This window comes from Trachurus trachurus (genome assembly GCF_905171665.1).
Source record: "Trachurus trachurus genome assembly, chromosome: 9".
Taxonomy (NCBI): Eukaryota; Metazoa; Chordata; class Actinopteri; order Carangiformes; family Carangidae; genus Trachurus; species Trachurus trachurus.
In genome coordinates this window covers 26,378,807-26,396,974 of record NC_139895.1, presented here as the reverse complement: position 1 = coordinate 26,396,974, position 18,168 = coordinate 26,378,807, and positions in this window count along the sequence as shown.

Below are 18,168 nucleotides of genomic sequence, written 5' to 3'. Positions count from 1 at the left end.
ACCACACATTTTAAATCAGATTTTGACGGCTGCTAGAAGAATACATGACATTCAGATGGCTTCCCTCACAGGATTAGCAGAGGGCCGCACACGTCACAGCCTTTTGTCTTAAAGGTTAACACAACTTTGAGCAGTGACAGGGAATACAGCTCAGCCTCTCACTGCTGACTCACTTCTGGCCCAGTCAGGTGTGAAACAGACAATTGTGCGATTCCCACACACACACTCCTACACATGTGTGCTCACAGGCATGCATACACACACATGCAAATGCACTTAAATACAAAGACACACGCCATGGCCAAATGAGCACACGTGCGTGCACGTGTAGACACAGCCCCACATTCCCTCTGACCTGCAGACAGATACCTCGCATGTGTGTTTACTCCCACTTTCCCCACTTGGATTTCCTCTCATGCCATGCTATTGTCCTCCTCCCTCTCACTCTGCTGATTGACTTCCTCTTTCCTCTGAGTTGTCGCTAATGTCACCTTCCCCGCTGGTGCGCACACACTCACGTTATCAACAGCTTCTCATCTGGGCTACAAAAATACAGGAAGTTCCCCGGGGGTCTCCTATATGGAAAAGAAATGTCCATCTTTCCCTGTCACACACTCACATGCATTCAGTGCCACATACAGGGACACACTGCATGATAAGGGGACTGTGAAAGAGCTCAGGGGTAGATTACACAGTAGGTGTTCGAAGATAATACCAGTAAACTCGGGAACTGGAGATAATATCTGCACTAGGATGTTCACACCCCCATATCCAGCACCAGCATGGACAGGAGCTCTGCCACAGGTTGAGTGACAAGCCAAATCTGTAACAGAAATAACACGGCTGCACAGACTGAAATGGATAAACACTGGCAGATCCAATTTCGCTCATTAATAAAGAGCTACTGTAATTCACTCCTAAATTGTTTTATTGTAGTTGATCACTGGGCAGCGAGTGAAGGGAGTCTTTCTTCCCAGGCAATTCAGTTGTGGACACACTGTACTGCAATTTTTGGACACAGCAGTGGACATAGTTTGCTTTTTCTGCATGGGATAAAGCTCATTAATCCACACTGGCGATGGCTCACTTATGTAAGAAAAAAGGGGGCTTCCTTTGGAGTGCAACTACCGAGAGGTGGGCTCGTCTAATCCCAAACTTCCCAGTAAAAACATTCCACTTCCTCCCAGGCGAGATCCAGACTTGTTCAGCAGGAGAGCTGAGGGAGGCGGAGGGTGGGCTGCTCCGACCATGGGACGAGCTGGATACAGACGGGGTCAGGCAGATGGGAGGGGTGGTCAGGTGCAACTTACAGGCCTGGGGAGACCGCTGCACTGTTCTACCATGGACAGGGAGAGGCATGCAGAGACTTTAACAGTCACAGCCAGATTAGGGAACATTTTAAATGCAGGACAGGATCTTGTTGTGCTGTAGCTCAAAATCAAAACTTGGATTCTTTGTCGAGACGGACCAAGTGAAAAAGAGAGGAAACATCAGACTTGGGCCACGCTTTAAATCGTTTAAAGCTACTGTGAACAGCAACGTTCACTTACCTACCATGAATGGGTTTGGCTGGCCAACTCCCTCTTTCACCAGCGTTTCACAGATTATGCCCACAACACTTCCAGAAGGCCAAAGACTGTGCTTGCGTCCCAGAAACCCGGCGATGTTTGCCCAGATTTTATGACCGAAGGGAACCATGTTCATACTTTTATGCCTGATCTCTTTACAGGCATCAGGAGGGGTTCAGTGGCACGACAAACTGTGAGACCTTTTAACCCACTGTGAGGAAGACTGAAGCCCAGTGTCCTTGGCGACCTCCTGGTGGCTGTACTCTATGTACATTTGGAGACATTTGAGCTGAGAGGCTCATGCCAAGTTTGTATCTTATTTTAAACGTCACATTGAGTGGATGTTTTTGACAAGACTGGTTTCAAAGTCATGTTGTTTCCTCACTGCTCCTATTGTTGTCTATTTCTTTAATGGGCTTTTTTACTTCTCTTATTAGATCCGATACGAGATAGATAGATACGATAGATACGAGAATGTCATATTGGTTTTGCAGGTATTTGGTCTCAACCAATAGTATCGGCCAAATAAATGTATTGGCTTGATGATAGCGCTAGTGAAAAAGTACTGATGTGTTACCTATCACTCCAATAGTTGTAAAGGCATTTTAAGTTTTAGATTAGTGGACAGTATGTTACTAAAAAGCAATGGTATAGTTTGGTTGCCCTGGAGATTATCATCACTACAGATAATGATCGGATTTGCTGATTGTGTTAAGACAACTGAAGCTTCACTCACTGCTTTGACTGGTCCATGCAGGAAAACGTGTAGACCTTTGTCCCACCCTGAGGTTGGCCCTCTGCTGCCCACACAGTGTGAGCTTACTCTGCTCGTCTCTGCTCCCATGGCACCGTGTCCTGAAAAAGTGTTTTCATAAAACAAGCTATTACAATTTGTTCTGCCAATATATGTTCACCTAAGCCAAAAGCAACCAAATTTAGATTTAAGACCTTGTACTTTCTGCCATGTAATTTACAAAATTGGGGAAGCCAATATTGTTAGTTTCCGCAGTGGGCTTAATGCAAAACATATAAATAGATACTCGCCAAATGTACTTGTTCAGTATTTTCATGGATAAAATTAGCTTCTGAGAACTAAAATATTTTTCATTGCAAAAATCAGGAAACCCCAAAAATATTGTTACAGGTCTGGGAGCCTCATATGTGGTGTCATCTGGATTACTACTGTGGAGTGTAAATATACAGCAGTCGAGTGAAAAGTTCTTTCTCATTTCTGTTGTGTAATTATATAATCTAGTCTGCTGCTATATAATCAAATAGCTGAGCTTGTTTTAAATACTTTGAGAGGGCCTTTGTGCTCAGATGTTTATATTAACCATTATATTCAGAGCTGACACACAAGACCACAGGGAACAAAATGGACAAGTCTAATACAAAAAAACATTTGCAAAGATCCAACCATGTCAACCTCAGTTGCCTGACTGGCTGCAGATCCCCATAAGAAAAAAAAAAAAAAAAACTGGAGTTGCAATTTTTCAGACATCAAGTGGCACCTTGGCAGCTTTGGCACTCGCCTCAGGTTTTTCTTTTAAACATTTATTTCATTCTTACTTTTCCCTTTTTCTAAGAGTTTCAGCCTGGCTTCTGTACACTGTTTTCTCAGCCCTTCTCCCATCATTTGCAGCATCGCAAGCTGATGGATATTTGCTCTCCACCAAATAAAACATTTCTCCAAAAATAATTCAGTACAATAATTCTTCTCTGTGTCAAGACAGTGTGTCTGGCCAGAGCTAATTCAATAACTCTGAATGCTTGATTGTAAAAAATTAGTTGACAAATTACAGTGTTTGGCACTTTCTCCTTTTTCTTTTTCTTTTATTAAGAGACAAATATTGAGTTCAGCAGAGCAAGCAGCGACAGGTATGGAAGTGAAGAGTGTTTTTTGGCAACTAAGCATACACACACACACACGCACACACACAGGAAGTAAATCCTTCACAGCATGGGCTGAATCTTCACTTTTCAACACCAGTCTCTAAGCAAAAGAGGTCTATAAAAAGTAATTACCCTGAACAGCCTGTAGTAACACTGCAGTGCACTGTGACCTGTTCGACACTCTCAAATTTTCACGATTACTCTCGTAACATGAAATCAATATTATGCAACCTGTGGCAAAACACTAAGGTTTGTAAATATAATAAAATAAGGATATGAATCATATCCTTATTTTATCATATTCCGACATACTCCGACATGTTTGTCACAAAGTATCATTGATACTTTGTGACAAACATGTCGCAGGATAAGGTCATTTACTAGATATTTTCCCTGGTTTTCAACCACATGGTCTTCATGATCAGATGATGTTTGCTCTGCTTTTAAGAGGGACAGGTCAGTTAGTATCAGATACTTCAGTAATGTGATGGCATATGATGAGAGGGGGTGAAGGCCATTGGCCAAGAAGTAGCTGAAAGCTCAGGTAAGTTGCCAAATCCTCTTGTCTTTTTCGTTATATGTTTTCTAGTCTATTATTCTACATTGCTGTATGCTTACTTTGAAAATCAATACTGTATAATACTCAATCACCTTGAGCAATGTCTCTCCTATTGTAATTTAATTTTTACATTGTCATCATAAGAATATTGATTATAGTCATTATTTTTTTCAGTGGTAAGACAGTCAAATAACTTTCAAAATTGGGTTGGATGTCCCTAAAATCACTGAAACTGTTTTAAAGAAGAGAAAATCCTCTTGCACAGAGGGATAGATTAGTGTTCATCCTCCAGCGTGAAATTGTTTGTCAAGAGGAGAGAAACATAAAATGAAAAAAACAACAACAACAAAAAAACAGGACATTTTGTCCCTGTGCAGTCCCAGTGTACAGCACTGTGAAAGGCAGATGTACTTTTATTGAGCTGGTTATCCTCAAGCACATTGTCCCGCTGTGAGAGATGCTTGTGCCTCAGCTCCACTAAAGAGCGTCAGTTCTGCAGCAGTATGCTGACTGATGTTTATGAGGTTCAGGGCCCTTTTCTCATCTTCTTAGCTCAGCACACACTGTTATCATGTACTAGTGGGGTGGTGAGTTTATACTCCAGCTGATGAACTCATTCACATTGTCTCCATGCGACTGCTACTCACTGCAAACTTCAACTTTACAAAGCTAAGTAAAGTGAAAAATGTTGATACAAAACACTTAAAAATCACTTGTATTAAAAAAAGACATCACTGTTGCCCATAAAGTCTGAAAATGTAGCTGTTTATTCACAAAAACAGATTAAATATGTGTGTTTGAAGGAAGTTCGGAGAAATGAGCTAAATTATTAAGAAAAAAAAAAGTTGTGGGAAACAGTCGAGCCGAGTTCAGCTCTGGTTAATGGGGCAGGATGCTCCGGCTGCGTAGTCCTCACCTGCTGGCCTGGCACCAAAGAGACCCAGAAGAAATTATCACGCAGCGTCTTGAATTAACCGGTCTCATGCAGACAAGCTTGTTCCATTAACAGAGGACCACAGAGACAGGCATGTTCCACCACGCTCCTGGGGTGTCTGAAGTTTTAGGGTACAAAGCTGGATGCCAATTAGGGGCTTTGCAATGTGATTTAGGTATAAAGGAACTTGTCGTTTGAGAGAGTGTGATGCTACATAGGTAGCAGAAATCATGCGACTGTTTCAACTCCCAAAAAATGCTTTCTATGCCAACCTCTACATGGGTTTTTCCCACAATGCCAAAGGACATTTTAAAGCATGTCTATATCAAAAAATGCAATACACTGAGAAATGGTCACAGCCCGTATTCAGACACTGCACTAAAAGGACTGTTATGTCACAACTATATAGTCACTGACACAAGAACATAACACCTGCTGCAAAATCCCCAGACGCCACAAAGCCAATAAGTCATTGCACAAACTTCCTGAGACGAGAAATATTAGACCGAAAGTTCATTTTATTCTGAACTACATGACCTACAGCACTTTGAATTTGACCAACTGTTTGACTTATTTCAACACTGAATCACTTTCACTATTTGTCACCAAGCTACAGAAGCTACCCGTTTCCTCTGGTTGCTGTCTCTGTGCCACTGATAAAACAATCAGCCTATCAGAAGAGTCTGTTTGAAGAGCGCTGTACAGAATTTACTGTGGCGTCAGAGTTGAGCGAGACTACAGTGCTGGATGGTAACTCTCCGTGCATTCACAGAGTTCATTGATCAAAAGACACCAAACAACAAAATAGCACACATTTCTTCTTCTTTCACTGATATTAAGAGCTTGGTTTTACATGATAGCTGTTGTTATGGAGGATGTTTTCAGTACTGTTAAAGTAAGGAAATTCAAGCAGCCCACTGAGTACCGAAAAACTGGACATCCCCTGCCTTCTTCTCATATGTGGATAATTTCCAGTGTATCATTTTTCTGCCTAATGTAAGCCATGGGAACATCAGACAATACATGTGTGAGATAAAACCCAGACCCTTAGGAGCCAGTCAAGATACATACAGCTCAAACAAGCACCAACACGTAGAAGCGAGGAAGTCCGGGGTGATGATAAATTTCTTAAGGATGACACGATGGACCATGAAACTCCATCCTCACACAATCAGATTACACTGCACTGAAAATATATATCGATATCCCAGTGGAGTCCTGCCTTTTCATCAAGTGAAAATAGACGATGGAAAGCTTGACCAAGAGTGGACTGGTGACTAAAAACCTGAGACCTTGCAGATAATTTGCATGACACCCTATCCCCATTTATCACTTTCAGCATATCTAGACATACGACTGGTTTCTTGTATCCACGTCTGAGGAGTTGAGTTTGCTTTTGCTATTCTGCTACAGAAGCAGTGAATGGACTCATATTGAAAATGGAGTCATTGAATCTCACAGCTGATGTCAAGAGTAAGATAGAGGGCTATTAAATCTCTCAGGGGAAAATAATGCAAGTAAAGAGTCTGCAGCACTGAGGGAGCTGATAGCATTTTCCCTGTGGATAGGAAAATGGAACAACCTCTGTCCTACACCGCTGGTGGGAACGTCTGTCAGCAAGCCACAGCCGGGTCACATTAACTACCAGTTTTCCCACAATCTGGCCTTTATTAGAAGGGCTAATAGCAACCCAAGAATCAGGTAGATCTGAACTGCCCCACAGAGAGAACACTGAACACTGCCTAATTCATACAGGACGGCCTAAAAATATCTCCCTGCGTATGACATGATGCCAAGGAAAGCAGTCAGTTCCTCAGCTATCACAAAGGATGTTGTTGATCTTGAGTGCACGGAAGGTCGAGGAGCAACAACCTTCAGTTAATGCTAGACAGGTTAATAAAAGATCTCTGGTTTGAGTTCTTTAAGCGTATTGATCCAGAGGTCGTTCCAAAGTGGAGGTGATACTGAGCTGCAACGTGAGTCAGCTTTGAATCTCATTTGTACAGCAGTTTTAAGATGTAATGTGGCGTCCGTCCAGTTCGGTTTGGAAAAGGATCTGTGACTCAATGAGAACACACACCAAACTTTTGCACTCATAACCCAGAGGAAAGCACTGTTCCCTGTTGCGTTGTACCACTTCCACCTCATTCATGTTGAGTCACAAAGCAGCAACAGGGAAGGATATTTCCCACTTTACAAATAACTCATTGTGGTTTTCTTGGAAGCAATGTTTGACCAAGATAAAGTAAGCTCCAAACTGTATCACTTCCACACTTTCTTTTTATCAGGTGCCAGATGTAAAGTGGTGAATGCTCAAATTAACAGCTCCATGTTGCCACATTACCACTCCAAACTACTTTTAAAAAACAGTACAAATTTCCCTCTTGAAGTTAAAAGGCGTGTTACAATCTCAGCGGTTTACGTCTACCCACCATGAAAACCTAAAAACCTACAAAACAACAGATGTTATTGTGCACTAGGCTCAGATTTGTGTACATTTTATGTTAAGTTATTATTCATTTAAGAATGTATTTTTACACAAGACAAAACACCAACAAAAAATTCCTAAAAAGCAAAAATTCCTGCAAAAAATAACAGGGTATATACTTTATGTAGCAATATTGTTTATTTCAGCATTCATAAGAAATACTCAGCACATAAAATAAGGTACATTAAATAGTTTTAAGTATTATTAAGGAATGATTCATGACCACAGTCTCTTTACATCCAAAACCTAATGACACATCCCTTTGTCTTTGCTTTCTCAGTCAACCAAACCGTCAATATAGTAAACAGGCTTCACGTTTGATCAACTTATGAGATATAACACTGTCACCCTAAACTTTCTCACAGATCTCATTCCCTCATTGCAATCCTTCACGGCTTTCTATCACTGTGCAGGTAGGACAGCGTTATCCTTCATCTTTGAGGGAATCCTACACCCTTTACACTGTCTCCAGCCGTGACTCTGAGCCACCAGGGACGCTGACTGCCCCACATACAATGGTTCAGTTTTCAGCATTGAGTAAACAGGGGATGTAGCTAATATTATCTGCACAAAGATAGACTTTCCAGCAAGTGGAGCGCAGAAAGCAGCTGTGCATCCTGGGAAGACTGGGGCGGGAGAGAGTGAGTCTCTGGGATGCTGATGAGTCCCAGAATGAGCAAGTGTGGATTGAGCAGCTCTCCAAACACATGGGAACCAACTTAAGAGTGAAAGGGAAAGACTATTTAGTGCACACTGAAAGGCAAGTTGTTTGAAGTGCTCATGATGGATAGACTCTATCCTGGAAGGGCATCTCAGACGCTTGTACGAATCTACGTGTGAACAGAGTGCGTAGAGGAAGAAACACCGGATAAACAATACAGTTACAGCAACAGGAGGAACTGAAGTCAAGTGAACAGGAAGTTGCCCGGCTTCCCGTTCTAGATGTGAATAATTGGTGTTAATGATTCCGAGTGCTGAGAAAGCAATCGTTCACAGCTTCTTGGTATTTGTGCACATTTATCAGCCGTGCTTTCAGAAATAACAATATGATACTTTGTCATTTGACTGACATGTTGACTGTTTCATAAGAAAGGTTGCTGCCACTTTTGATTCTCTCACCTACAAATTTGCTCTTATTGCTTCTTTTTCTGCTGTTGTATTTTTTTTTTTTCAAGAATCTTCTTTATTCTTGATCATAAAAGCCAGACTTTCCACAGAACACAAATAAAGTGTTTGAGACGTACTAAAGTGAGCAACAGCAGGCCCCATATTTAGCAAAATAACCAATATTTTCCAGGAAGGTTAACTTAAAAAACCTCTGGCACCACACATGGTGATGGGGGAACAGAAAATGAATACCAGATTTTTGCACCCAATTAAAGATATAAAAAAAAGAAATAAAATATAGTATTAAACATGAAGACTAGAAGAAGTAATTACTCTGTAACGCAGACTTGTTTTGGATCCAGAGTACAACCTTGTGTTATCATAGTTTATGGCGCTATACTCTAATGGACCAACATGGCATTTGTTAGCAATCACTTGCTGACTGTAAGCATTAGAGCAGAGACAAGATCTATTTGGGCTTATTAAGGGGCTACTATTTAATTCTTAATTAGCTTTTTCTTTTTGCTGACTTCAGAATTTATTTCATGTTTCAAATTTGACATCTGTTGTGTGTGAAACCGCAGAGACGCCATCCACACATGAAGAGATTCCTCATCAGTCAACATCAGTCAGAGAAGGCAGCGTCACCTCAAAGGGGTCGAAACAAAGAGGAAGACATGAGAAATGCAAGCAGAGCATAACAAAACGATGTGACTCAGCTCACACACGGTTGGCACAATGGCAGCTTTATGGCCGCTCACAGGTGGCCCTTTAAAGTTTACAAACATCCTCTATAAAGCTGCTAAGTGACTCGGTACTGACTAACCTTCACCAGCACACGTCTCTGTGTGCACCTGCATGCTCACACGCAGGCAGAGGTTGCCAAGCAGCGAAAGAAAGGCAGCTGTGAGCACGTGCACGATCACAAACGCACACTGAAAAAGTTCTTTTTTTAGATGTACAAATTTTTGGTACAAAGGTGAACACTGGCCCGGCAGCCTCGACAAGGATTCCTGTGGAACTAGTGTCAGGCTTTTTTTTGCAAAGTGAGCCTGGAGCTCTACTTGTGTAGAAAAACAAAGACGGGTATGTCAATGAAAATAAAACCAGTGGCATTTCTCCGAAACAGACTGGTTATCATCCCAGTTGTAACTAAGCTTCCCAGGACCTGAGCTGTTTACAAGCTCATGAATTTCTTAATGGAAAATATTCACCCCCAACAAAGTCACCGCCAGTGTTGTTGGATGCGTTACTAAGTGCACGCCTCTCCTTTTCCACATAAAAACCACCATCTCTAAATTGCGCAGATTTCAGTTTACCCTCTGTTGAATTGTCATGTCTCCACCCCAGTTAATGCACTTTCGAAGCACAGGGGAGCAAAGACGAGGTGAAAAAAACAGGAAGAGAACCTAAACTAAACATTACAGGTTGCATGATCTCATACATACTATACTATTTCAGCGCAAAGATACGACTTGAAAAGTGAAGGTTTGAAATAATAATAGCATTTCTAAAAAACAAAACAAAAAAAAACAGTGGATTGGATATCATGAGGGTAATTCTCCTGTGCAATGTGCAAGGTTTTGAGTGACCAACAGACTGAGGTAAAAACTTCTCCTTTCCTTTACTCAGTCAGCTGCAACCACGAAAGAGAAAGCCAAGCTGAAACAACTGCACCACTAATTTGCCTGGGCTACCAATCAAAAGCTTATTATATGCTATTTGAATTAAATACTTTCACATAAGTCTCTACAAGGTCCTTTTCCACTATAATACAGTATTTCAAAAGAGTCCAACAAATAGACATGGATGAATACTCTCCTTAGACACTGTCTGTTTTCTATTATTAAGATTAAGTGACATTTGACACAGAGACATTTGCTTTCAAATCCATCCAGGTTCATTATAAAATCAAACATTTCATGAAATCTGCTCTGCTCAATACTGAACATGAGATATCTGATTAATGGTTGCTGAAAAAACATGTCACTGCACACCTTTATTATGATAAATGTTTCATTGGGTGGTTATTGTCCTGGTTGGATATTTATGCCATATGCAGCAGTGGGAGTTTTAGAAATATGCTCTATGCAACAACAACAAAAAGACGTTTTTATTTCTAGTCTTGTCTACACCACAGGGTGCAGGCACAAATATTTGACAATCCTGATACTGGATATGGTTTTATAAACTCTTGTGGTCGGTCAAAGAAGGAAAGATAAGTGAGGACATAATTATCATTGTCCCATATAAACCAAATCCTCCAACATAGATAAGTCATACACAAATAACATGAAGAAAATCCACTTGCTCACTTGCTAGTCAAATATAGCGATGAATGACGGCCCTCTGTGCTGCCAGCTGTGCATGTAAACCATCACATCTTCACTGGGGTCCAATAAGGATTTGCAGACCCTGTGGTTTACACATTCCCCGCAGCACACAAAACTATTCTTCAATTCTGCTTTCCATGCAAGGAAAGCTGGTTTATCTGTCATCCTAGACAAGAATGCAAACACACTCACTAACAAATACCAGGAAAGAACACCATGAGCATTACTGCTGGTGTCTGTTCAACTCTAATAATTAACCAAGGCCTTTGAATGCAGGTCAGAGCCAAGATCATCAATTTCTCTCTGAAGTTGAACCACCCAATCAAATCTTTTCTGGACACTTTTGGTATTCAGGAGCAAAGAAAGGCCATGCTTGCCTATTCTTAGCGCAGACACACTAAACCGTACAAAATCAATGAGTGCAACTATCAAAGTACACTGAAGTTAGCACACCCACGTGCTCATGAGCAATACATGATGTGACAACTGATACATCATCGCTCCAGCCCTTTTAAGACCTCTCCGACTGGGCAGCTGAAATTTAAAATGTCTCGAGGAAGTGAACATGAATTTGCCAAGAATGCTCACATGAAAGGTTGTGAGGACCCCTCTTGTTTTCGTTATTCGTCCCACTCGCTGCGAGTGTTCGATGTGGTTTATACTGCAAAGTTATATAAACGTGGGACCAAAGTATTACAGAAAAGGAGTCATAAAAACAGTACTCATTTACTTTCTCTTTGATTCACACATACACACCAGCCACGCTAGAAAATACCCTTAGCGAGACTGTCTTGTTCCCTTTCTTATAAATCTAATGGTTGTGGACAGTAAGGAGTAAACTGGACTCAAAGTTTCCAAAACAGGTCTAATGAAAAGACTGAAAGATGTTGTGAACAAATGCCAAAGCCACTGTTTTAACTCTCTGATCAAGCACACAAGTGCTGGACATGCAACATCCAGCTGAAAAATGATGAGCCATTCGCTAATTATGACGGCATGTGTTTAATTTCCTTCTGAAACCTTCACTCTGTAACCTTTCATCTCTCAAACATAAGATTTAGCTTGTTGCCAAATGTCTAAGCTCCTACTTTTACACATTAAAGCTGCGCTAAATCATATTAGTTATGGTAATATAGGTTCGTTTGGTCCACCTCTTTGGTCCACCTCTTTGGGCCTTACTGAATTATTCTCTGGATTGCCATCTAATTAAGAACAGCTTTTAATGTTTTTCAAAAACAAATGTGCTACAGACTTTGATCTCACCATTCTTGTCACTTTTAGCTGTGGGCTACCTGCCCAACACCAAACAGCAGACAGACACTGTTAGCAACTAGCCTGAACGTTTACAGGTATTCGCAAATCAGCACTTTTCTTTCATGTTTGGCTTTAGCTGGTGGGTGCAGCAGGGATGGTCTTTAGCTTGTATCTGCCCATCTGGGTGGGGTGTGCAGAGAGCACAAAGCACCGTCTCCTGGCACTCTCACTCTCTCTATCAGCTGCACCTGCTGCATCCTCTTCAGCTTTCTCTCCTTGTTTGGTTTACTGTTGTAGCCAACATGCAAACCACCTGTTTTTCACTCAGCTACATATTTCTAATCATTAATCACTAATTTATTTCATTTTCATTTCTTTCAAAAGCATTTAGTCAATATGTTTGCTACTTTCAGGTGAATAAATGACTTTTTTGATGTGTTGCTTATGTTGCCAGCCCTCCCTCCCCACCCTATACTTATACTCTATATGTTATCAATAGCCCAATGAAATTGCATCCATAACTTTAATCACTGTATGTCATTTTGATGCATTGGGGGGAAAAACTGCACAATTTCAACATGTTCACTTAAGAGTAACTGTTGTGCGAGAATGAATGATAACAGAAAAAAAAACAGCTGAGTTTGTCTTTCCTTTTGTGTCAACTTTTAATTTATCTGCCTTATCTCCTATTTGTGAGCCAATATCCGCCTCACTGCTAATAGAGACAAAGAGAGAGGCTGTGACCCAGCCTTGCCTTGTTTGCACTTCCCTCACTCTCACAGTCTGATTCAGTTCTTGATGGATTGGTGGCAAGTTGCAGGAGATGCAGCAGGATATATTTGGAAGTTGTAAAAGGCCTTTTCTGTCAGTAGCGGTGTTACTGAATAGGCTGAACAGAGGCTGTCCACAGACAGCAACTATTACATTTTAGGCCTTTAGCTGACTTAGCTCACAAAGTGGTTTACAAAAAGGGAAAAGGCACTGTCTTGTTCTTTAAGACAGTTTGACAGGCCATGTGGACAGTGATGGACACACCCTGCACCTTTTTGGATTAGACTCCGTCTACACCTTTTTACAAGGGGATTTGCTAGTATCCCAATAATGATCCAAATATTGACTTTAACAGTTAATGGATATTTCGTTGAGATTTGCTTTCACACGGCGAGACAATGCATCACTGTCCCTCTCCTGAATCGCAAGAAACTGAATAAGAATGTGTCCATCCTTATGAATGCTGTGGTCATCCAGCTGCTGTAGAGCCTAACATGATGAAACATTTAGATTGTCTACATTCAATTTATAAAAATGTATCAGTGACGAGAATGGCAAAAAAAGAAAAGAAATGTAATTCTGGAAACACATATCCATACTTCAAGGTGTCTGCAAATTCAGAATAAATTATTTTGCTTCCTTGAAGAAAATCAAATGCATGCATGGCAGTGAGGTTTGTGAAAGGATGAGACATCTGTCAAAGTGAGACAGCAGCGAGCAGTGAATAGGTGGCATTGTACAACACAGCCTTGCAGAAGATAACTTTGTCATGAAGGTAGTTCTCACCCTGTGGAGAGGGAACAATGGCCTCTATTGATAGACTTTATTTATAATCTCAGCAATGAAAGTCTATGAGAAAGGGTAAAAAAAAACTTTAAACCAAGTATAGTGACTAAAAGGCTGTTGACTGGGTCGAATAGATGTTAGATCACTTTCCTTTCCCACTGAATAAGATCTTTATCAAGGACTGAATGAAAATTATATAACCTGATGATGAGTGAACAGAGGAAGTGGTGGGCTGACTGGATCAAGGCTGAGCAGACAGTTCTGTTTCTGTCAAATATTATATATGAAATTACATAAAAGGCTTTTACATTTGTGCAAACTGTAAACTCCCACAGCACTGTGTACACACTCACTGATTTTGGCATTATTACCCCAGGTCTAATGAGAGGGAAATGCATGGATCTTTATGAATGTTAAACAAAAACTGAGATGCAGTAAGCCACATCTGCTGTAGCTGCAGCTGACAGGCATTAACACACTTGATTTATCATTTTGAGGAATTTAAGGTTTCCTGGCTGAGGGCAAGTTTACAGCACCTTTCAAACATGGTTGTGTTTCTGACAAATGCAGGGCCAATGAACCCTCTCCTTTTAACTCCGTTTTTGGTCTCCACCAACTCTGTCTTGCTCTTTAGCTGTTAGCTAGTTCATGTTTAATTTATGAAAGCTTTTTCAGTGAAAACAATGGGATAAGTGCTGAGACCGAGTGAGAGCAGTTAGGCTGCACAACTGTGAGTTAAAATGAAAGAGACACAAAAATGCTTGGTAGAGCTGAGGGGAATCATAGTCAGTCAGTCTTTGTTGACAAATCAGTGATATCAGTTACTGAAGCTTTAAAAAACCAAACTACACAAATCAGAAGTAGCTTACATATTGCATTTGAAGTGAAGCACCTAACTGTTTCCAAAGGTGATAGTAAAATATCTAACTCAAGCATGAGTTATAGTAAATGTCTGAAGGCAATAACTATGAAAGAAAATAAACATCAGACAACAAATAGACCTAACGCTAAACAGCTGGAAAATATATTTGTTGCATGTCTTTGCTGAACAGCTGATTGTGAAAAACCTTGCGTGGCTATTCTGTAATATCAGAGCTTCTCCTCCCCCCTCACTGTCAAGGATGTTGAATGCAGATGCAACTTCATCTATAAAAGACAAGCTTGGGCCACTGCCATTCTCAAGTAAGCGTTTAATTTTCCTGATACCTGGTATCCTGGTACTTCGTACCTCAGGGCCTAACCTGTAACATGGCATATCAGCTTTCTGACTGCTCCCAGGAGGGGCTGCATGGTGAGGAAGTGGACTGCCATGAGCCCACAGAGGGCCAACAGAGCTCCTGGATCCAGGCATGCTTCCAGCCCCCAGCACGCACACCAGCCCATCTTCCTACCCCCGGGGCATTCTCACTGATGGCTTAGACTGGCTTTTCACTGTGCCATGATGCTTTCATTAAGCTAGTTTATTCCCCATTTTCCACTGCTGGGCATCTCTCCCATCTGCATTCTCTCACAGCATTCGGCCAAGCTGCTGAGGCTCTGAGAGACATGGAGGCTGTGTTTCAGTGAGGATGCACTGTGCTTTTACTACAAATCCCAACGCTTTCTCCATTATCCATCACAGTGGCTATGTGGTTAGAGTGTCTGCCATAAAACTAGTGGGCTGTGGCTTGGTAAGACGCGTCTTGTGGGAGGGGGGGGCTCTAGCTCAACTTTGGAAAGGCAGGTCAAGGCTGTGCTGTACAGACCCAGAACACTGCAGCAGTGTAGAAAAGTTGCCAATGAGTGAATAATTGTCCTTTTGTAATCAACAGCATTGTTACTATCAAATTCTCCTCTCTCACAAGGACTTTGCATAATCCAAAACACATTATGTAATCAGTCTTAATTGAGCATTGGGAAAATGAAACCCACACATTTAGCTCGAGCAACTCGGATACATAAACAGAACAATGAAAAATAAAAATTTATGGAGGTAACAGCTCATAACAAACAACTGGCTGCAGGACTGGTCGATGCTGGTTTTGTTTGCTTCATTGTCCTTGTATACTGCAGCTCATTTGTATCTTGCAGCATTTGTAAAAGGTTTGGTTCTATTGATGTTTTTACTTTTTCACTTACGCTCTATCAATCACCACAGCCTCTTTCACTTGTTACAGTCTAATTATACCTAATGTCTGTGATTAAACTGTAGTAATGTCAGTTTGATTTGTGGTTGTAATGGTGGTTGCACTTCTCAGGCAGGATGCCCATCCCTGAGATGCTTTCATGTTCATTACATGCACTTGATAAGATCAGAGTAATTGACACAACAGGTTGTAGCCTACATGCTACTTCATCTGGGCTAAAGCAAGAGACATCACTTTTGACATGTAGATGAATATAAGCTAAGTACTTATTAAACAGGTGCTACATTCAGGTAACTTCCTCCCGCCCTATTTCATTAGAAGTAGGAGTTTACATGTGCGCTATTAAGGCTCATTGATTCACATACAGAAAGGATGGTTTTCAGAAGGTATTGCTTTGTTGCAAAATGAGAAGATTCCAGCAAAAACTCCACAACATTAAATTACATAATTTTTTACATCCATTACGTCCATGTTCTGGCAAATTTAGCTTTCTATGAAATCTGTATACACCCATTTTTGTTAAGGTTGAAAGAGACTCTGATTAGGGCTTACCACAACATGTAGTGAAGCATATAAAATATAACATCTACAGTTCATAAAAAAAGTCAAATATCTGTAGCAGAACAATAAACTTGGCCTCAACACTACATATTTGATTTCACCCATGTACAACATGACTAAATGGATGCTATTCCTAGAAATTCAGGGCTACTGATCGGTAGCTCTTTTTGGCATAGTATTTCTGCAGGAGGGATGAAAGTCATTCCTCTGAACAGTCTTCCCTCATTTGGTGTGTTGATTATGGTGGCAGAGAGCACCATCTCATACACTGCCCATTTTGATGAGACCTGGGTGACTTTAAAAACCATAGCGTGTGATTTATATTATAGAAGAGAGAGATAACAATGGACATATTTGAACAAGAACCACAATCAGTCATGTTTTCTTTGCCAGCATCTCACAGGGCTGTAATGAATCTACATGATGCATATCGCTGCTAACAGCAATTTCATTACTATAACTCGAGTAATTACTCGAGATGTTTTTGACCATAAGGATGCACTGGGCATGGAAAATCTGGCTGTAGCGAGAGACAGAGGTTGTGTACACTGCTGCCCACAAAGCAACAACGCCATAAACATCCTGGCATCTGGCTTATGTTCCCATCATAAGCTATGCTCAAATTCAATTACCAAGTTAACATTCTCCAAGTGATGTTGAAGGGCTCTTGATGGAGTACTATGTACATAACCCTGATTAGGGATTACGCATAGATGTGATGAATACCGCAAGACCATTGAGAAACACTCCAGCATCATAAATCAAAGCCACAGCGATTGTCCACATTTCAAGCTCTGTTCAGCCCTGGTCATTAGAAAAAAAAGCTTCGCATAAAACACATTTAACAACGTGGGAATTAGTGTAATGGTGAGAATTATAGCCTGTTGGTGGATGGGGGGATTTTTAAGGCTTTATTTACTTTTTCAGCGACACTCACAAACACAAGCAGAGAAAAAGCGCTCTGTGAAGAACGTATAAAACTGACAAACTCATGCATTTACTTTGTTTATCTATTTTTCCATTAAACTATCAGCCCTGAATGGAAATCCTTTTAACTACAGAGTAGACTGTGACCATAAATGCCCGAATGGTTCATACAGAGATTCATCTATGATAGAACAAGACACATGCTGCAAGTTTCCTCTTGGAAAATGGCTTATTTTAGATACAAATAATGCCCAATTTCATTTTCAGTACACACAGTACCATATTAGATGGATCAAAATTGAGCTGCATTCAGACCAACAGATCTCCAGTTTATGCCTCCTGTGTATTTTCATGACAATCAATTCTATTTTCAAAGTATCACCAATATAAACAACTGTAACTGATAATAAAACATTTAAATTTGGTTTACATAATACAAATTTTGCATTTTGCATCATTACTTGCAACAGTCTTGGTTTATATTATGAAATAGAGTTGCAACGTGGGAAATGGATCACAAATCTTTTGTACTGTGCAGTGGACAGACTATTTTGTTCATCCAGATGTTTTGAAGAGTCTTTAATGAGTCTTAATACTTTGAGAACAGTCAGAAGTGTTTTTAAACAAATTATTTCGACTGTGTTGTAACCAGCGGTGCGAGTCTATGGATGACAATGGATCATGTGGGTCCTGGATGAGGAATCTTAATGACTTTTTATTGTAGCGCCACCAGCTGGTCAAAACTTTCAGATAAACATTTTGTACAGTAAATCATGACATTTTGTATCTCTCAGCTTTCGAGACTTTATCAGCAGTCCCTGTTAACAAAGCTAGTGAAGTGAGGTCAAAGAACCCTGTTTG